The sequence below is a fragment of the Balaenoptera musculus genome, chromosome 5 (assembly GCF_009873245.2).
Source record: "Balaenoptera musculus isolate JJ_BM4_2016_0621 chromosome 5, mBalMus1.pri.v3, whole genome shotgun sequence".
Taxonomy (NCBI): domain Eukaryota; kingdom Metazoa; phylum Chordata; class Mammalia; order Artiodactyla; family Balaenopteridae; genus Balaenoptera; species Balaenoptera musculus.
Window position 1 is genome coordinate 127726601 of NC_045789.1, and position 23386 is coordinate 127749986.

Below are 23386 nucleotides of genomic sequence, written 5' to 3' on the forward strand. Positions count from 1 at the left end.
ATGAACATTTAAGTGAAAGAACATTTCAGAAAATAGAAAAAAGGACAGGATAGTAATTACAACCAAACTTCCCTTGTGCTGACAGCAGCCAACTCATTTATTAAGTCAATGTAGTCAAGTAACAGCAATATCACACTTGATTGAAATCTTGGCCAAGTCTGACAGATGTTCTCTACTCATTGTCAATCTCAAGTATGTTTTAATGTGTTTCAAGTGGCTGGAGCTCCCCTCTGTAGATGCCACTGTTGCAGAGATCATGAACAAATTCTTCAGGGCAATGGGTTTTGTATTTAATAAGTGGTTCATGGTAGGTAACGGGTAGAAATCATTGCTGGAAATGCAATCATAACTCTGGAAACAGCCGTTCTCAGTCTGCAGTTGATGAGCCTCCTTCAAATCAGTTAAATTCAGAGTAGTGCCCCAAAGCTAGTCTGTGTGTATAACATCTCTGACCTAAAAAGTTGATAAGAGTATTTCAAAACCTCAATCTCTTTGGAGATTTAAGAAGATTCTAACTTTAGGAGACTCACAAGCCATAGAAACATATTTAAAAATTGCTTCGGTATTTTTTACCATTATTCCTCAATGAAATTGCAATGTCTAAAGGTGAGAGAGAGAAAGAAAGCTTACAAAGTAATTCCTATTTACTTCTATGTATTTCTATCAATACTAGGTTCACTATAAGGTTTTAGATGCTTTTTTTAAAAAACAAGTTTTCAGAGAAATAGTTTGATATTTCTACTGGCTTATAGGTCTGCTCATTTCACTTTAAAAATTATTACCTGTATAGAGAAAAGCCATGAGGATAATATTTTCTTTGGTCAATCTCTATCTCAAACAAATGGTTTATATATTTTGTATACTATGCCATAAAAATGAATATTGCTTAGCTGCTGTGGTGTATTAGTTTTTTCCACACCAGGATAAATCTACTTCCTATTACTAGTCTATATCTCCAGTTTAAATGTAATAGTTCATTTCTTTTTTTTTTCCTTATTCTTCTTTATACATCAGATATAAACCTTTTAATGATCTAGAGTGTCTTTACATAATGGTCTGAGTTGAAAAACAATTTCTAAGAAATTACTTTGGTCTTATGATGCAACAGTTGTTTAAGAGCAGAGAAACTTCTGAGAAAGGTAGGTGTAAACCTCGCTGTAAGTCAGAGGACATGTGTTGAAGTCCTAATTTCATTTACCCAACACATCGTCTAAAGGGAATGAAACTTGCAAATATTAAAGGAGTGTTTTATCAGACTTTTGCTGTTTACAACTTTTCATACTTCATGCTTGATTTAAAATCCAAAGCCTGTCAGAAAGCCAGATGGCAAGTAAGGCCATCTCTGATACATTAATATTGTTTAGCTACTGCAAGGTAGAAAAGGATTTCCTTGTTTTTGAGGAGGTGTAGGGTGGAGTAGAACACCATTGCCCTGAATGTCTTCTGGGGAGTGATGATAGTGAGAGTTTCTGTGAAAAGATGATTTCTTAAAAAATATTTCTGTATTTTTATCTGTTAGGTTTCTATAGCTCCATCCCTACAAGTTTCCAGAGCCTGGTTGCTGCATAGAGCAATTAGCTTGTGCCAGAGAGCTAATGAGTAGTGAGAGAAATCTCTGGGTTAAATGCAGTCTGTGACAAGCACAGTGGAATCTGAAAGAGCTGCTTGTTAGTTAGAAATCAGTCATGGGCTGGCCCCAGGGTTTATGGGTAGTAACTTTAGATTATCCATTCTCATCTTTCTTTGGGCAGCCTTGCCCTTCCCTCAGGCATGGTATGTCCTCTGGGGAGTTGTTAATGGCACTGCCAAAACTATAAAACATTTAAATGGAACGTCAACTGAGGAAAAAATTCTTTGTGACTTGGAAAGACAATCAATAAGATGGGTATGGAGGCTGGGAGGAGACCTTTCTTCTCTCCCAAAGAGAAGGGCAGTAAGGGGTGAGGTCACTCACTGTAGGCTGATAACTGAGTGCAAAGATGGTGGGTTGATTGAAGGTGTATAAATAGACCACAGAATCTATTAATTTCGGAGAGATATTTGTGTGTGCTCATTCGAATGTAAAGTTGAAGGGTGGCTTAGATCAACTGTAATATTTAAAGTTATTGTTTACCAAAGCAGCAATCCAGTATCCTTGGCATTCTTTTAATTTGTGGGCGGGCAGGATGCATGGGCTGAAAAATTCAACCTCTGAAAAAAGTGCAGCTTTGAAGCTGTAAAAAGCCACTAGCTGCCTTAGCTGATTACATAGCAGGCTCTTTAGACCGCCAATCTCTCGGCAGGCATCCCTGCCTCATGTTTTCCTATTTATTTTTGCTGAAATTCTACCATGGATTTTAAGCTAAAAGAAAAAATAAACATGCAAGCATTTGTTTAAGAAGAATCTGGAAACTCTCTGATACGCTATGTGAGCTGAGAAACACCGGTGTGGTGGTTTATTGTATGCCACCAGCTGTAACCACTTCAGCTGGAGAGCACTTTATATTCTTCTTTAAGGCAATAATTGTTAAGCATATTTTCTGCTTGTAATCAATAGCTTTTATATTCAACATAATATTTCTAAACAAAAAGAGATACTACGTTGAATGTGAAAGCCACTGATCACAGGGCGCAAACGTCACTTCCACATGCCACTCCACATGACTAATACCAAAATTCGATAGCGCTGTACCAATGTGACAAATGCTACTATCATTAATCGGTTCTTCAATCTTTGGGAACCAAGAAAGAAAAGAAATCTCATTCCCAAATTTCCAGTGAAACTTACCAGCCCTTTTGAGTAGGGCCCCAACAAGGGTCCTCCCGCCAGGCGTCAAGGCAATGGAAAGAGACTGAGTTCAGCTGGAAGCACAGGAAAACTTTTTTCTTTGATCAAGGAATGGAGAGATGTGAGCTCGTGCTCTAGAGCACAGGCTCCGCGTGAAAGGCGGTGGGCGGGGCTGATTTACAGGGATCTGGGCGGGAGGGGCGGAGTTCTCACCTGTCGGGTGCAGCTGTGCAGCTCACGCTCCAAATCTCGCAGGGCTGGCGAGCGTCTCTGCGCACGGCCCACTGCCGCCATCTTGAATCGCCGTGCCGTGAGCAGCGCTGCTGCGCCCAGCGTCTGAGGTGCAGCGTCCCGCGCGGCAGTTTCGCACGAGGAGGGCCAGAGGCAAGGCCTCTGCTCTGAGCCCCCTGTGAGCAAGGAAAATTAGACGAAGCACAAAGGAAAAGAAAAAAAAAAAAAAGGTGAGACTTTGTTTTATTACCCAGATTCTATTTTTATTTCCTACGAATCGTTCATGGGCTTTGCGGGTGTCAAAACCATGACTTGAATAGAAAAATAATGTCATGAATGTTAGATAAACCAGAAAATATGATTTGAGGTTTTTTTCTAGAGGTAGTGATGAGTTTTCACATACATGTGTGTGTTGTTTGTGTGTATGTACATATTTATGAGTGTCTGTGTATGTGTAGGATCTCATGGAACACTTCCCCGGTCTGTTCCAGGACTGACGTGAATTGAACTCCCCGTTACATCTACATCTGTATACCATCTCACCCTGTCACGCATATATACGTATATGACATATACGTGACACGTTCCCACACACATATATTTATACTGACTTATACTGTTATACCCCCTTATCACCTGGTCTTTCACATGACTAAGGAAAAAGATTTCCAGTGTAGCTGATTCTTGTCAGCAGTATGGCCTCTGAGTGGAGTTGAAGTTTTTCCTCTGTAAAAAGCAAGCTCTGTCATGTTACAGCATTTGTTTTTTAGCTTAGTATCGCTGGCCAACGTGTAAAGTGGCGGCACCTGGCTGAGTCGGTAAATGATATGCGGTCCACCTGTAGCTTGCTGAGCTCAAAGCTTCATCCACCTGGAGGAGAGAACACTCTTACCTATGTGAAGATGCCATGGCAGAGATGTGTTTTCATAAAAGGGGAAACCTTTTGATCTGAACATCATTTTATGGTCTAGCAGTGACCTTGCTTGTATCATGACCTATGAATTTAGCTGATGAATTAGGCACTAGTATTTTTCATAAAATTTATAATTCACAAAAAATGATCATTTGTGGGTGATAAAAATCAGACGCAATGGATTATTTTCAAACTGAGAAAATAATGAAAAGATGTGAAACTTTGTAAAATGTAGCTAAGCCAATAAGAGGTGGAATTCAGATATCAGCAAGGAGAAGTGGAGTAACCAATCATCTCTGAATTAGAAATTGAAAATATAATGCAGCCGATCTTGCATCATAGATTACATCATGATATTGACCACTGTATACATAGTGAAATCACTATAGAAATTTATTTCTCCAGATTTGATACTTTGGAAATATATTCTGAAATACAAATATGAAGGAGCCAGGTAGATTAGAATGGGGATTTTTTTCCTTATATAAATAGATAGATCAAAGTTACATTAACAGTACATTCTTTTAAATGACTCTGTGCCAACAATATTTAATCTCTGGTCTTTCGTCTTAAAATACAAAATAATGTGAAAAACTTAAATAGCATCAATTTTGTACTTTGCTTTACATATGGAGTCCCTGAACTAAATGAAGGTCCTTATAAACAGCTAATAGCTTATAAGCTGGCCATCTTGAAATTTTCCTCATGCTCAGGATTTTTATTTCTAGGTCCACAGTCTCAAAGGCAGGTTCAGTGGAGTCACTAGGGACCAAACAAGATGAGACATCAAATAACCTCTCACCATGAAAGCAGGTCCCTCTCGAAAGGGATACAGAGGAGAGAAGACAGCTCTCTGATTTTACTCGGTACATGAATAGACGAATTCAGGCTCCAAAAGAGACCACCTGCTACCCGTTATAGGTGCTAAGAAATACCAAGCTTAAAATTTAAGAAATATGATACTCTAAATAGAGAAGGGAAAAGACTGGTAATGAACTTTCAGAATAGACAAGTAGATTGCACTGGTTGCTATTAAAATTACACATCCACAGGCAGAGAAATGTTCGCTCAAATTGTACAGGGATGCCGTAGTGCTCTAGGGTAATGCTTTTAACTTATAATGAGGCATTGTGAAAAATATTCCTCTTTTGCACCTGTGTCTATGGGTTTGGGGGCTCACTCATCAGAATGTGAACTGCTTTTGTGCGTGTGTGCGTGTGTGTATGTGTGTGGGAGGAAAATTCATTTGTTTCATAGTGTTTCATTCCTGAGCGAAAGCCGCATAAGAAGAGTTGTTTGTTGTATGAAAGAGTATTTTATACCGTACTAAATCTAGGAGTTTATTATTTTGGGGACAGACTCACATTTCAGGGTAAGACCCGTATGCACCTTAGTGTATTCTGCCCTTTCCCTGGCAAAACATCCTGTAGAGATCTCCAAATAGCAATTACCTCAAGTCATAGCACCAGAAAGTGTCTTATTCTCAGCAGAGAGGCCTTATTTCCAAAAGACGCTCTGAGCAATCAGATTCAACTGTAAATCTTAATTCTCCTAATGCTCAGGTACTGAGGGGGTTTGTTGATGTTGAATAGAAGCACTAAGTGGAAAGTTATACATTAAATTTTTTTAACTGTTGTACTTGAAAAGTATTATTTTTTGCATAGTTTAGGAAACACATCTAAACCATACATGCCCCTATTCCAGTGTGATAATCCTAAAAACATTATTGAACCAGCAGAATGGAAAAAAAATCAATAAGCAAATTAATTAATGAACTGGGTGAATTCATGACAATTTGTAATTCCTTGTACAGACGTAATATGGCATGGATATGTCGGTTACAGCAAACTTTATAACTACCAACCTCATCACAAATATCACGTATACACACAGTGTCTTTTATATTTTGGGAATTTTCTGGTTTTGCACTTCTTAATCTAATCCAAAAAACAACTGTAATTGATTAGAATATGCGAAAAGTACAGCTTTTGCAAGCACTTTAGGGACTTAATTTAATCCACATGGCCAGTGTAAGGTAAAAGTAGAACAGGATGCTTTAAAAACAAATGGCACTTTCAATTAGGGTAAATATATTCCTGCTAATACTTAAACCTGAAAGCTTTCTTAGTTGCAATATGCTATTTGTGATAACTTGGATTATCACACCTGAGGATGAAACATACTTAACATGTTAGGTGTGCCTCATACGAAAGCTTCACTCTTTCTTTTCAGCTCTGTAGAACATGGAGTTCTAAGTCATCAGGCCACATGCTATGAACTGACTCCTAATGTTTCTCATACTGTGACTCTTGTCTAAAGCTAGTGACCTGCTTTGCATCTGAATATATGTAGTCAATTTATATATACTGATGTTAGAAATGAGAGTTAATGGTTTTTATAAGCGCAGTTGAGAGAACATTCCATCTAAAATGCTGAAAACTCTAATATGTGAAAATGAAGCAGCCAAAAAAGATTTTTTTATATGTTCTAGGCTTCAAGCGGCAGCCTTTCATAAAAAAGGTGAGATGACAGACAGCAGATGGATTTATCTTTTAGCTACAAAACTACAAATCAGTTTCATATAAACAGATCTCTCAGCCAAAGATAGCTTGACAGTAATTCTCTAAAATTCATCAGATCAAGGAAAATGATTATGTCTGATGACATGAAATAATGTAAAAGTAGAATATATCACGATTTCAATATATGAGACTAGATAATCCATTAAATACAACCATTTTAATGAAAATGCTTTTCATGTACCATTTACTCTTTAGAATGATACATAATTCTAATTATTTTCAGAATAATCTGAAAGCATTAGAATAATCTGAAACTACTAAAATATAGTTTTCAAGTTGCAAACAGTATTAAATGTTTTAAAAATTTTAAGAACATCAGAGGTCAGTGTGAGATTTTAAAAATATTTTTATCTTACTTATTAGACTAACATTTGTACTTTGAAACTGTATACGGAATTTAGATAATTAAATTTCTTTTAAGAAAAGATACAAGATGCATTGTGCATAAAACACTTAATCGTTTGTAGTTTAAAGCTTCTTTTACTTCTCTGTAATATTTGGGGGCAGACCCAAACCAACTCCAAAAGTGATGGAGAGAGATTCTGTACATTACAGCAAGGCTCTCAGGCTGCACTTAATTCTGGTATAATGACATCTGGTCAACATTCTAAGATGAAATTTTCAATAAATGCTGGCTGCTAACACAATTCATTATGGTTTCTCCTGGTAAAGGATGTGGGCAAAAATTGCTTTGGCTCTAAAAAAGCTTTCACTTCATTATGAGACTGGATCAATCACCATCAGTAGAAAATACTCATTGGGCTACTTCTTTTGCAGCTGTTATGCACTTTGTTATCAGGGCCTGTTGAAGGCATTAAGAAATTGTTTCTATTAGGCAGGCATTATTGCTAGACTCCTTTAAACTGAATTTGTTTTTAAGTGTATTTCTCTAGTAAAGAGATGGAACAATCAATCTGAACTGAGACCAGTGTGCGATCACCTGCTTATCCCTATAAAAGCAATGCCATTTAGATGGCATTTTATTTGTATTTCTGCACAAAGATAAATGAAAATATATTTTTCCACTAAACTGAGACAGGGAAATCAAGTTACTCAAAGATCACTATGCATTTGAGACAAGCGGAGAGGTTAAATTTCATGTTCAGCCCCTCTCTCCTCTTTTTAACTTCTCAAGGAAAATTTTTAAGGAAAATTTAAATGCTGCTATAGATGGAGGTTGCAGTATAAACTAAAGCTTGAAACCATATCTACCTGTCTCATCATTTCATGTCTTTTCCATTGATTTTGTGTCTGCCTTTTTGGGATCATACAAGGAAAGAATTAGATAAAACTTGATATAAAGCTTTTCAGACATTGAAATGGGTTTTAATAGTCACCTCACCAAAGAGAATCTGATGTATAAGCATTATTTTGCATTTCACACACGTGGTAAACATAATATATTGTAGCAGATTCCTTTGGACATGCTGTATTTAAATTTTTACTGCTTTCCTCTCTCCTGAGTCCTCTAGAAAAAAATTATAGAATCTTATGTTACCCAGAGTGTCAATCTCTTCAGTCAGATTCCCTTTATTATCAAAGAAAAATTCAAAAGATCGTCTACCATTTCATAGGTAGTTTATTCTGAATGTGCCTGAAGAAAAGCATATAAATTAGAATATGTGAGCATGTTCAAGGGTTCTCACATGTCAAAGAAGTATGAATTATTGCAAATGAAAGAGATATTTGAGAACAAGCATGCTGCAGTGATTGAGAGTGACAACTAAAAAATTCCAGAATAGAACTTCTGAACCACCCCCAAATATCCAACATGGGATTTTGTTTTGCCACATCTCTGCTAGCAAAATAAGAGAGGAAATTTATCATCACTTGTCAAGTTGCTCAGTATTTCATAACTGCTAAGGCACCAAAGCATTATTGGATAAGCTTATATTATTCAACGTTCTTTAAACTGCTTGGGTATATGGTAAATAATTGGCTGGAAAATATAGCTGGAAAACCTTCTTTAAAGTAGGTGATTCGCAACTCCTCCATAATACCATACTTGTGTTGTATAGGACTCTTGTCAGAAAATATTATTTTGCTAAATTGGTAGCATATATGGGTTTCTCTACAGGCCCTAAATGGAATAGAACTTTACACGTTTGGTATAGATGAACACCAATTTCACTGTCAGTTCTAGAGAAAAATTGACATTGTTAATGAAACACTTCTGAAGATTTGCTAAGTGGTTAACAAAGAAAATGAAGTAGGTCAGGGAGTTCACATATTTATACTAGTTTAGGTAACATCATGAATATAACAAATCAACATCATATAACAAATGAATCCTAGAATGTTTTAATGGCTCAAAAATATAGAGGTAGTTCCAGTTTGTTGAAGTGCTTTGCCCCACACAGTCATTCACAGATTCAGGCTGATAGAGGCTCTGCCATCTTCAGCTTGAAGCTTTTAGGCTGCCCTGGGTATTGACACCTAGCAGGTAGTAGGGAAAAGAATATGGATGGCTTTAATGGGCCAAGGCTGGAAATGTGAAGTTTACTTCCACATATATTTTGTTGGCTAGCACTCAGTCACGTTGTCACAGCTAATTAAATGAGGCTGAGAACAGCAGTCTAGATATGTCCAGGAAGAAGAGGTGAGCAGCCATCTGGTCTAGGCAACAGTATTGCACATACTCATAGGACCACGGGAAGAATAATAGAACTTTATTTATCTGGATATACAGAGATTGCCATAGGTTATGAGATGGGAATTTTAACTTCCGAGGTTGGGACAAGAAAGTGGAATTAAGCCTGAATTAAAAATTGATGAAAGAAAGCTTGAATTTAATGATTGGCCACCAGCCATCTCATGTTCTCCTTGTTCTCCTTTCTTCTTTTCCCCTCCATTGTGCTGCTTTTTGGAGAATTGTACATTATATCACAAGCTGTAAATACTTTCTAGTTTGATTCAGCCAGTGTTTAGGTATTTTCAGCAATAGTATCAAAACTTAAAAAATATTTATTTATACTTGTGTGTTAATATATGGGTCCCTATTAAAATTGAAATGTTATACAGAATCTTAGTTTGCAAATCATGCAAAACTGGACATGTTTTGGTTGAAGTAGGGACCCAGAGTCTCTCCCATTCAACGTGCTCTAATCCCCCTTCCTATCCCATGTCAGACCTTAAAGCATCTCTAGGAGACAGAGTTGAATCAGCTGTTCTACTTTAATATCACCAAGAGTCATATGGTAACAGCCAGTTTTTGTGTACTTAATCCTGAATTCAGCTGCCACTATGTCTCTGAGTTTTCCAACCCATTTGGGTCATTCTGTGATTCAGTTCCTTATCCATCTCAACTTCATATATGGTATACTAATCAATATTTCCAAAGAATATCAGAATCTATTTCTTCTAATCACTTCTTATTCCAGTTTGTTAAGTCTGATGAATTCTCCATTGACCTTTTTCATTTATAATCTTTTATATTTCCTTCTGTTTGTTCTGAGTTGATCCAAATGGGCAATATATATAGCTCCTATGCCACAATTTTCATCTTAATATTCACAAAAGACAATTGTGTGAATAGACTTTTACTGAAGATGAGGGGTCATCTGGAAGAAGGCTGTGTTTCATCAGAGCACAATAGAGAGACAGTTGACTCTGACCATTAACCACCTCCATCCTTAAGTCCTTCAGTGTGGCTAGACCAGCTCCAGGCACTTCCCACTGACTGTTTCTCCTCCTCATGTCCCAGCCTCCTACCATCTTGCTGGGTTCTCTTCCCTGCTCCTCACATCCCCTCTGGTTTTCCAGGTTCCTAGGACAGCTGTCACCCTCTCTTTATAGGGCAACTAGTGGAAACTCAAATTTTTCCTTTTTTTATTTTGCAGAGTTTTTTTTTTTTTTTTTTTTTTTTGGTCTTATTCACAGTCTATTCTGGTCATGCCAAGGAAACTATCTATTCATATATAAAATAGCCTTTTAAGCCTATTATTTGCTAGACAATACATTTCTTTACCTAAGAATTTTTCCACCAGATTTTAAAGAAACACTCCCTACTCTTCTCTCCCACCCTAATCTGAGGCTTGTACAAGAAGAAGCTTTAGACCTAAGATTTTTTTCTTTTGCAGCTCATGGTTCAAGAAATACATATTGGAATGAACACACAGTAGGACCTGTATACAGAGACAAAGAAATTAGATAAAGTAAGACAATAAAATCCATGTCTGGATCTCAGTAGAGACAATAAATATACATGGGTATCATCCTCCACACTGTAGTACCTCCTTTCTCTGCTTTCATTGTGGATACTACCTCTTGGGTTTCAAACTTTCTTTGCATTATTGTACCCTTTGAATGATTAATTTTTAAATAGAGGGGTTGCTCCTCAAATATGTTGAGCAGGAATCTTGACCAGGATGCTTAAAAAGAAAAACTCTTCCTGATATATAACATTTATGATTTTTATGATCTCACTATGCACACATTTCTTGCTCTATTATCGCTTTCTGGGCCCTCCATCTGATTTCCATAATGTATGTTCATAGTGAACATGTTTATTACAACAGATTGCTAAGTTAACTTATCATGGCTTTTCTGCATTTATATTTTCTCCTGATTCAGAATTTTAAGAGACACCAAGGCAAATCTGACAGTTACCTAATAAAGCTGAAATTCTGTCTACAATGAAGTACCTTGGGACCCTGACTGCCTTTGGCTCTATAAACGCATGCTGTATGCTAGTGTTGCATTGATCAGAATGAGTCTGCCTGCAGTGAGCCCTGGGCATGCTCTGGGCCTTGAAACTTAAGAGGAGTGAGGGACGGTGTAATCATTGTGAGAGCAGCTTAGATACAATCGATCGATGCTCTTGACACCAACAATGAACCACTCTCTAGAGGGGCATATTGCAGTTGTGAAGTCAAGCAAGTATAAGTGTGATGGGGTGGAACTTCAGTTTTTCTCCTAGTAAAGACACTACTCCAGAGGTCACAGCTGATGAATGATCAACTGCTCCATTCTTTGGGTTGTCTGCAAAGATAGGCTGGTGTTTACAAAAACCTATTGATAATTCCATGAAAGGTCTTTCTTAATTCTAAATATACACCTTTCCTTTGGGCTGAGAAAGAAAACTAATAAAAGAAATTTGACTTGCTGCAATCAAATATTGGGAACAATTACACTAAAAATAATCTCTCTTGAAAGTGAGATGCTGATGATCCAGTGGGTTTGGGGTAGAATGAACCTTTAGAAGTTAACATAGCGGCTTCTCCTGTAGTGCTTTGAATGAGTGCTAGTGGCCATTTCAACCTTTGGGTGGAACATCTCAGAGATGAGGAGCTTACCTTCTTGCAAGACCGTTACAGTGTTATTTCCTTGGAAATTGTACTGAGCTGAAATTTGTCTTCTTATTACTTACAGTTTTAGTCTTAGTTTTGGCATTTGGAGCTACTGCTCAGTTCATTCTAACCTTCTTCTGAAATCTTTCAAATATTTGAATGCAGTTCTTATGTTCCTGCTATACCTCTACATTTCCAGTGTTTGTTAATTCTAAGATTCCTCAAATGACATAATTTGTAGAACTTTCATTATTTTTGATAGTCTCCGGATAACCCCAGTGGGTTTTTGAAAATGTGGAATCCAGGACAAAATGCAGTGTTCTGGATTTGGAGGTAAAAATTCACAGAGCAATGGAAGTATACCTTTCCTTTTTTGATATTGATATTTATCTACAACTCAAGTTAATATGAGCTGTTCTAGCAGCCACATCTCATTATTATCTTATGACGGGTGTTTTTAAACAAGAAGTGCTCTCTCACTCTGAAATTGTACATTTGACTTTTTGAGCCGTTATTCAGTCTTTATATTTATTCCCATCAAGTTGCATATTGTTTGTTACAATCCACTCGTCTAGCTCAACAAGAATTTTTAAATTTATTGTCAATTATTTCCAATAAATGGATCCATTCCTTAAGTTAGAGTCACCTATGCTGTTAATAAAAATGCCTATCTATTTAGTAAAAATGCCTTATGTGGTTAAATCAGGTCACTGATAAAAATTGGAACAGGGTAGAGTGAATATATATGTTTCAGCTGATACCAATGTATTATTCACTGTTTGGATATAGTTCATGCAGCTATCAATCCCCTGAATTCTACTGTCATCCAGCCTCCAATTCTCCTAGAGAATCATAGGGAAATTGGTCATATTTCTTTCTGAAATTAATATCTACTCTGTGTAGGTTATTCTTCTTTACTAACATAAAGATTCTATCTCATAGGAAATGAAATTGGCATGAACAAATATTGGGCATTTGTTCTCAGTGGAGCCATTGTAGCTGCTAGTAATTAGTTTTATCTGAAAAGTGTCCACAAAACATCTATTTAAAAGTTTATTCTCAAGAATTTTCAGCTAGGGATAAAAGGAAGCAGAGAGGGTTGCAGGGACAAGGGCACTTAGCAGAAAGAACCATGAAAAGTTAGATCTACCTGAAGGACTCAATTCTAATTCTTACTGGTAGGAGAATATTAACGTAATACTTTGTGTCTTAGCTTGAGCTGCTATGTCAAATTACCATAGACTGGGTGACTTAACAACAAATCCTTATTTCTCACAATTCTGGAGGCTGGGAAGTCCAAGATCAAGGTGCTGGCAGATCCAGTGTCTGGAGAGCGTCTGCTTCCTAGTTTGCAGATTGCTGTCTTCTTTTTGTATCCTCACATGGTGAAGAGCAGGGAGAGAGAGGGAGAGAGGGAGAACAAACTCTCCTGTCTCTTCTTATAAGGGCACCAATTCCATTCATTCCACCCTCATAACCTAATTACCTCTCAAAGGCCCCTGCTCCTAATACATTCACATTGGGGGTTAAGATTTAAACATGAATTTTGGGAGACACAAACATTCAGTTCATAATATCTTTTAACAATGAGATTGGTTCTGGAAGGAAGCCTGACCCTGATGGATTCATTGCTGTGTTCTATGAGGAGCAAGAGTGTAACAGAAAACCAGAGCAGGGAGCAAGGAGGCAAAGACTGCTGGAGCACATCATGCTAAAATGTCCAAAATCAACTTTCTCTCATTTTTGAATATTGGGGATAATTTTGACTTTTTTCAGTTTTTCTGCATCTTATCCCATTGTCTAAATATTTGCCAATAGCCGTTCCACAGTTGTACGCGGATGTTCTTTCCCTGCCCTTGCATACATTTCATTTCTGCTTGAGACTTAAAGTTGATTTAAAGCAACTTGACTTTCTCTTAATCATCTTCTTATCTACTTTAGACTCCTGTCTTCTGGTAACCAAGTCTGTTCTATCCTTTCCAATTTCAGGATCACTTTTTATTATAGGAAGTGGAAGTAAAGTAGAAATTGAATAGCTTTGCTTTCTCTCTGCTTCTGGTAATCGTTATATCATATATCTTACACTCTGAGGCTGTACCTTCCCTTTTTCCAAGCACTTAAATAAAGCAAATGTTCAGTGTGTGCTGACTCTGTAGCAGATATGGAGCTAAGTGTTTTATTTACATTATTTTTTATTCAATCCTCAAAAACTCAGTGTAGAAATATTGTTATTTTCATTTTGCAAATGCAGAAACCAAAAATAAGAGAAATTAGGTAGGTTTGCCAAGACCACATAGTTAAAGAAAAAACAAGCCAGACTTAGAATCAGGTCTGTCTGTCTGAAAATCGTATTCTCATAAGCAGTATATTCTGTGATGTCTTTTAAGAATTTTTAGCATTTTATTTATTTATTTATTTAAATTAATTAATTAATTTATTTTTGGCTGCGTTGGGTCTTCGTTGCTGCGCGCGGACTTTCTCTAGTTGCAGTGAGCAGGGGCTACTCTTTGTTGCGGTGTGTGGGCTTCTCATTGCGGTGGCTTCTCTTGTTACAGAGCGCAGGCTCTAGGCGCACGGGCTTCAGTAGTTGTGGCTCTCAGGCTCTAGAGCACGGGCTCAGTAGCTGTGGTGCACGGGCTTAGTTGCTCCACGAGATGTGGGTTCTTCCCAGACCAGGGCTTGAACCCGTGTTCCCTGCATTGGCAGGCAGATTCTTAACCACTGCGCCACCAGGAAAGTCCCAGCATTTTATTTTAAAACTTCACTGTAGGGCTTTTGCCGTCCTAATTATAGTCTTAATCTCCACCCCTACCCCACCCCCCACCCCTCACCGCCGGGTTTGTGATAATGTGTTTTGTCTGTTTTTGGCTATGAGACTTTCCTTCCATTTTTAAAAATACATGCCTTTTAAAAAATCCAAGCTTATTACATTAATCTATCTATAGAAACATTGTTTTCTTTTGATAATTCCCTGTTGTCCTTCATTTAGACTGTATTTTCAGGATGATTTTTAAAATCAGCTCATTCCACTTGAGCCACATATCTAAACTTTAGGAATTGATAACCTTTATAAATTATTTTAGGTCATCAAAGCAAGTCTATACTCAGCTGGAGCCGGTCCCCCCTGGTTCACCCTAGTGCTTTCATTAACAAGATGCTTCATGGGAGTGGAGGCCATTCTAAAGGCATCAAGTAAGCAATGCAGGGCCTGTGACCAACTCCCCCCAAAACTGAAGACTGCATTTACTATAATCACATACAGTGGCACACATCTAGACACACTCGTCACTCAAAATCACCTATTTAAGTGTACTGGTTACACGAGCATCTACAGGGGGGACGCTAGCATAACGATAATTATCTGGTTAATTCTGATCCCTGATAGTAATAGTTAGGAGAGAAGAGTGTAGAGGAGGTGACAGATTGTATTGATACTTTATTTTTTAGATAAGAGTTTTGGGATTGCTCCTTACCAGATTATTACTCAAGCCTCATTTTCAGAATTTTCTAACCGCATTACCTAGGCAGAATTTAGGGTTTTTTGGAATCTAATCATTAATAAACTGTTCTGTAAATTAAAAAACACACATAAATTTGCCACTTTTTAGAAATAGCATGACTCTCAAAATTATAATTTTTCATTTATATTAAAGTTTTCTAACTGGAAGAGAACACAATTTTGCAAATATAATCAACAGACACACTTACTTGCTAACTCAATTGTTTTGTTCATACCTAAAGGTAGAGTTTTTAACTTCTCTCCCTTTTAAATGGATTCATTGATTAGTAGTTAGATGTAAATGTATAACTTTCTAATTTTTCTACAGTTGTCATGACAGTAACTCTTTGGGAAGCTCAGGTATTTAGAGGTAGCTTTTTTCAAGCACTGAAACATATATAGCACTTTAATTCCTTAATATCCAAGTGTCCACAATGTATATAAAATGTGACTTATGACACAGAAACAGGCCTGAAGTGAAGCTTCTGCTTAGGATGGGCACTTGACCATCTGACTCTCAGCTGTGAAACAGGAATAATGATACTACTTACTTCACAGTTTAGTGAGGAGTATACGAGAACTCCTTACAGATAAAGCTATAAAGACATTACTTATATAAAATTTGGCCTTGAATTCTGAGCACAACTGATTGCCACTTTAGTCCCACGAAAGGTGTACTGTATCTTTCTCACAGCCCACATCCAGTGTCTGCAAATCCCTTGCTCTGATGTAACTCAGTAGAGAGTATCATCTTCCCAGTCAGGTGTCGAAAGACATGCACAAAGGAGCTTCTCATTGAGAGTGCGTCTCCTATGTAAATCAGCACATCTTGTTCATTAACACAGCTCAGGATAATCAGGCCACAGAGCCAAGAGCATATTGGAAGGGGTCCAGAAAGCTCCAAAGCCAGAGAGATGGAAGCAGATTGGGATATGTCTGGAAACCAGAGTCTGCCTACTAAATACTACCTGCTTTCCCTGCAATCACTGGTTAGGGAAAAAAAAAAAAAAAAAGACACTGCCCCCCCCCCCGCCCCCGCTCAAAGAACTTTCAGATGAAGTCAGACAGAATCATCTCCCCTTGCGTTATGTAGATCATAGGCACATTCTCAAATAACCAACGCTGCATGCAATTTATTTTCTCTTACCCTCTGTTCTTCTGAATGACACCACTTGGCAGGAGGTTTTGCCACTTTCAGAAGGTTCAGGGCCTGAGTGGGTAGCAGGCTGCATCAGTGGAGATTTATCATGTAGAATAATTCATTGAGCCATATGTTCCAATGAATATATACAGAATGTTGTAAATACATCCACTGAATTTCTCATTTGCTACCAGAGGGAATCCATCTTTCACATTTTCCAGCAGAGCACTTGACTGCAGATGTTAGAAAATATTTTGCTTTAAGTTTTGTTCTGACTGTTCCCTCCAGTATGATTTACCTGGTTTTTATTTTCAGCTAAAGTCTAAGCTTTGTGTGAGTATTTCATTTAGAAATGCCATAAGCACCCTTGGGTATTCTTGGGCTGATAATTTCCACCAGAATAATCTCTCCAGGCGTTTGCCTGTCGTAACAGACGCCACCTGTTTAGGCACTTGTTCCGTGTGATGCAGGAAAGGATTTTATTTTAACCCTGAGTTAAAGCAGCACAGCAATATGTTCTTCTAATTGCTAGAGGTCTTTGATACAGATTCAGTCATAGTCAGATAGTCTAGTTCATGTGCCTCTTCTATTTCCACCTTCCAGGCCAAGCCTGTGGTTGTTCCCTTTGAATGACATTAACATCAGTTATTTTATTTAGCTAGATCTCAATTCAGTGTCAGCTGAGATCAAACACAGCATCTAAATTTTGATTAGTGACCAAGAGGAAAGGGGGTTGATATTGGAGTGTGGACACTTTTGAGTTTGTCCTAGATAGGGTTGGGCCTTTTGGAGGCAAGCATAATAAAACATAGTCTGGAACTGGGAAGAAATAGAGTTAAGAAGGAGGCAGAGAGGACCAAGGAATAATTGTTTCTGCCTCTATTTTGTAGGGGATCCTAAAGATATAGTTAGTTTCCTAAACATGAATTTGGATGTCAAGACTACTTTAAGGCCTTAAAAATGGAGAACCATTCTTTATTACTTGGTTGAGTCCCTAGTACAAGTTATTTTAATCTTCTGCACTTTCTCAACCTGCTTTATTGATCAAATGCTACTCCATTTTCCATTCAGGATAGATAGAAGAAGATAAATGGAGAAAGTTAAAGTAGAATGAAAAATAGGAGGGTAAACTATTAATGAATACCACAGAGAAAATAAGCCAGTTGTCTTTTTTTTTCCATTTTTACTATGGGACCTCAGCATTCTCTTAAAACCTTTTGATCTTCTTCAAATGCCAAGAGTTGCCAATGCTTCAGAGGAGATTGGATTCATATTGTAAATGAAGAGGAGGGAGACAGTGGAGGTGGAGTGTAAACTGGTTGTGGTTGGAGAGATAGCAAGTTACGTGTGAAACATAATTTAGGTATTTGATTATTCATACCGCATTCCCACCTCTAAGCATGGAGTGAAGACTAAACAACCAAATTAGGAACTAAATAGCTCTCAAGTAGGTATCAGTTATAATTTTCTAATAATAGTTAATAAAACATACCTTTTAATTTTTCACTCTCCCTGCTTCCTTCAACTGTCTAATAACGGAGCATTCCCTCCCATTCATGTGTCCCCTGTAGTGATCTGTTAATAACCCAGACCAAAAAAAAATGCTTGCCATTGGTCTACTACAATTGTGTGAAAGAAGCTAGTGACAGACGACACAGCTGTAACCGAAAAAGACAGTTTGTTGGCAGTCTGACAGCTGTTGACTGAAAGTTTAAGTACCAAGGCCCTGAATGCCCTGCAGTAATCCTATAGAAATACTGGAAACTCACCAAGTTTAAGACACCAAGATGTGACTGTCATGCCTGCCTGTGCCTTCTTTTATCGAATGTAGCTTTATCTTATCAAGTTAATGTCATTTCTGAGGCAGAGAACAGGAACAAAAAAGAAAGTGCCTTCCAGGAAACCAAATTCAAAATAGCACCTGGTTCCCTCATACCACGATTGTCTGTACCGTTAAGTTGCAATTAATGATATGAGATCAGGAACCTGGAATTCATTTAAAAAATCCCACTGCTACTATCATTTAAACCAATTGTAAATGTGCTTTCATCTCCATCTTAAAAATGCCCAGTGCTCAGCATAGTAAAAATAACCATTGTAAAATTTGTTTTACCTTAGAATTTCACAAATGTTCAGTATAGAAATGTTACACTATTAAGTAAGAAATTTTATGATTTGTCAAATTATAGGGAAAATAAGAAAAGATGAGATTCTGCTTTAGATCTTGAGACCTAAAGTTAAGAAATTTATATATGTGTCTATAGCTCTTTCTATACTTCCATAGAGTAATTGGAAATACCAAATGTGCATTTCTGTAATGTGAGTCTGGTTTACCAATCCTTTGTCACAAGCTTATAAGTAAAATCTATAGTCAAGAGTTGCTAGAATAATATCTTTGTTCTGATTCTGCATCATCTTTTAGTTTCTTGCTGTATCTCAAGCTGAATCAGGCCTTTTTTTTTTTTATGTTGTGCTGGTCTCTTTCTTGTAGAACAGAGTGCTACACTAATTGAAAAAAAAATTTAGTTTATTTGCATGCAATTGGTTAATGTTCGGTCTCTAGGACACATCAACTTCAACTGCATTAGCTATTTCTGTGCCTATTTGTTACTACACATAATTGCACGATGCTGGAGAGACAGTTCTTTATGTGCTCTTCAAAATGCAAGTAAATGCCTCCAGAAAAAAATGTTTACTGCAGCTGCAATGGGAGGATTTATTTTTTTCAGCCTCCCTGATGTTAGGAGAAAATAAGAATAACTTCTGATTAGATTTCTACCTGGGAGACTTTACTTCATTACTCAGATTTGCGTCTCTGATTGTTTCCCACAATCAACTATCACACCACTTCTCCACTTCAACCTGGAGTTGAGAGGTTTCCTTGTAGCATCTTCATGATTTTGATACATAATTTAATCCCTGTTGTGTGTAAGTTACATAGAGGACTACATCAAGCATTGTTGGGTAGCCCAAGAGTTAGTTCTTGAAGCATTAATAGGATTTAAGGAGGTTGGAGTGTTGAAAAGAGGAATTATAAGCTCATGAAATCCTTCCAGTAAAAGTTCATAGGAGATGAGTGTGGAAGATGATTGTTAAATGGTGAGCAATCCGTGTTGGATGGAGTACAGTTGACTCTTGAACAACACAGGTTTGAATTGCACGTTCACTTATACACGGATTTTCTCACTAAATTCATACTGTAGTACTGCATGATCCAGAGTTGGTTACCTGGATCATGGATACGCAGCTGTGGATATGGAGGGCCGGCTGTAAAGTCATATATGGATTTTCCACTGTTTGAGGTTGGTGCCTGTAACCCCTGCGTTGTTCAAGGGTCAACTTATATGTACTTGACAAGGTCAAAAAGAGAACGAGCTGGATGGCCGGATGGCTTGTATCATAAAGGGCCTGATTTCGGACTTTATTTAGTCCATTCCATTGGGGATCATTCAGAATTACGTTAAGAAGATTCATTTAGCAGTGGTGCAAACAATGGATTTGAAAAGGAGGGGGACTCCAGCCTATCCCTTCTCTCAGAGAAGGAGCTGTCGGAGGTTTCTGTAAATTATGTGAGAGATAAGAGAAGTCTAGGTTAAGATGGTGACACTAGGAGTAGAAAGTAGGGGATAAATATAAGAGGAAACGGGGAGGTATCATTTTAAAAGTTTGACCATTTACTCACAGCCACACAGTTTCCAGCATCAGTGATGGGGAATTTAAATATAAACCTGAAGCGTTCCACTTGTGCTGTTGTAGTGGGGTATTTCCAGAAATAGGCAAGAGAACAATGTAAAGCTCCAAGGACGGAGATAAATAAATTTGTTTTTAAAATGTATTTGAAGTTCCAAGGAAAACATCTAGATGAATATATGAACCAGGCAGCTGGAAATGTTTGTCTAGGACTTGGGGGGAGAGAACAGAGTTGGGGGTTTGGAAGTGGATGGTGTGGGAGTGAATAGGATTTTCAAGGAAGGAATCAATATTGCTACACATGAGCTATTCATTGGCTTTGATGGTTATTTGAAAGGGCATGTTTTATTAGGATTAAGTCACTTTGGTTTGTCAATGTCTCATTAAGTAACAGATTAGTAAGTAGGCACATGAAGAGTGTGGGAAGGAGGAAGGGAACATAGGGCCATCTTTTATGGATGGAACCAAATATGCTGGTCTTGAAGACCTCAGCAGATCATTAAAGAATAGTATCCACAGTTTGCTTGGCATTTGTTTGTCTGCTTTTGCTTGCTTGTTTTTGTATTATACTTGGTTTAAAGATGAAGAGGATTCTGCTTGGACTGTTATTTAAACAGTTTTTTTGGTTCTACATGAAGCACATGGTTCTGCATGAACTCCTCAAAATACTTAGATCTGGATATTTAATGAATTTTTAAAATTTAGTGGTGTAAACTGAATTGCAACACAGAGTTCATATTTTAGAGTTACTTTTTAGTTTTTTCATATGAGTATAGATAAATTTGGAAGTTAAAAGGATAAGTAGATGATAGAGTATTTGGTAACTGCCTAACATTCGCTCAGTTTGATAATTTAAATCCCCTAAATTGTTGAAAGAATGAGGTATTCAGAAATTATTGTCATCTCCAAAAATTATTTTTTAGGGACTTCCCTGGTGGTCCAGTGGTTAGGACTCTGTGCTTCCACTGCAGGGGACATGGGTTCGATCCCTGGTTGGGGAACTAAGATCCCGCATGCTGCATGGTGTGGCCAAAATAAATAAATAAATAACTTTAAAAAATTATTTTTATTTTTCTTCATCTTTATTGAAGTACAATTGATAAATAAAAGTGTATATATTTAAAGTGTATAACATAATTTGATATGTGTACACATTGTGAAATGATTACCACAATCATGTTAATTAACACATCTCTCACCTAACATAGTCACCATTTCTTTGTGTGTGTGTGTGTGTGTGTGTGTGTGTGTGTGTGTGTGTGTGTGTGGTGAGAATGCTTAAGATCTACTCTCTTAGCACATTTCAATTATACAGTAGGTATTATTAACTACAGTTACTATGCTGTTCATTAGATCCCCATAACTTACTTATAAGTGAAGACTTCTGCCCCTTGACCAGCATCTCCCCCATTTCCTCCATCTCTCAGTGCCTGATACTCTCTATTTACTCTCTCACCATTCTACTCTCTATTTCTATGAGTTTGACTTTTTTTTTTCTTTTAGATTCTATATATAAGTGAAATCATACAGTATTTGTCTTTATCTGGCTAATTTCACTTAGCATAATATCCTCTAGGTTCATCCACGTTGTTGCAAATGGCAGGATTTCCTTCTTTCTCATGGCTGAATAATATTCATATATATATCACATCTTCTTTATCCATTCATCTGTTGACAGACCTTAGGTTATTTCCATATCTTGGTTATTGTGAATAATGCTGCAAAGAACATGGCAGTAGAGATATCTCTTTGAGGTACTGATTTTGTTACTTTTGGATATATACCCAGAAGTGGGATTGCTGGATCATATGGTAATTCTATTTTTAATTTTTTGAGAAACCACCATACTGTCTTCCATCGTGTCTGCACCAGTTTACATTCCCACCAACAGTGCACGAGGGCTCCCTTTTCTCCACATCCTTGCCGACACTTATATCCTGCCTTTTTGATAAAAGCTATCCTAACAGGTGTTAGGTGATAATGATTTGTTATTTTTAATTGTAAGACCTTGTTGAGGCTTGATTTAAGGGGATGAATCTAATCATCCATGTTTTCTTATTTCAGGAGGGGCAGACCTGTGCAAGACACAACTTTTTGAAATAACTGACTTGGCGGAGCTACCCTGTGTAAAAGCAAAGTTCTATCTAAACTTTTTGAGTCAAATAGCTGGCGTTAAATACAACCAGATTGGGATTTCGGTTTTTAGCCACTAAACTAAACTGGGATGTGAGGTTTTATAAAATGGTAAAAACAAAATAAACAAAAAAACCTTCCTTACCCTGAAACTTTATTTGAAACATTTTTGACACTTTAAAAAATCCCCGAGCTTTTGGAAATTAATGCTTTGGCTCTTTTTCTCCCCTAAGCAAGTGCCTTTGGGATAAACATTTGTGTTCGTGCTGAATAAAAACCAAACACAAAGTTGATGTATCGCACTCTTAAATAAGAGTGTAGAGTTATGCTTCAGCAGTCCCACTGTTGGGTGTCTGTTCTTGTCTGTTGGCATATGCTTAGCAACCCACTTATGTTTAAGTGATAGTTGTGTGTAACATCCTCAAGGAAAGTTCTGATTGCTACAAAGAAGTAATTGCGTAAGTGACAGTCTCTTCAAAGGCTCAGAATTGAAGTTACATACTCTTTGGTGTTAGGGGTTGTGACGTATTCATGCTAACCACTTATGTTAGCAATATTATGTTTCCTGGCATGGTTGATTTACACTGCATCCTTATAAGATTCTTCTCAACTTTCCATTATAAGCTATGGTGTAAATAAAAAGTTGCTTTTAAATAGATTTATGGCACAATACCATGCTTTCTACCCATGAATCAATCTGTGAATATACACAAAGGTTATCAAGGAGCTTCACAAATAGGCTCTTGTAAGAAAAGCCCTGTTTTAAGCAGGATTACTGTCAGGAAAGCGCACTAAATACTGGGACTATCTGGGCTTTTATTTTTCTACTATAATATCTGTAACTAGAAACTTTCAAACATAAAAATAACAGTTATTCAGAGATGTTAAGAATAGCATCAATAATCCAATTATTGTTTAATGTGATAATTTTAGTTTTATTGTTACATTTTAAATCTGGATTATTTTGCTATATATCCTAGTACGTGGATGAAAATAGGCCTCACTATATAAATTATCAAATGTCTATATTTTCATTCTTTATTATCATTTGTAAGGAAGAGAAAAATGTTTACATCTTCAGAAGTCATTCAGGATTCAATATAATGAGTACAGACTTTTACATTATTTATTGAAAAACCTTT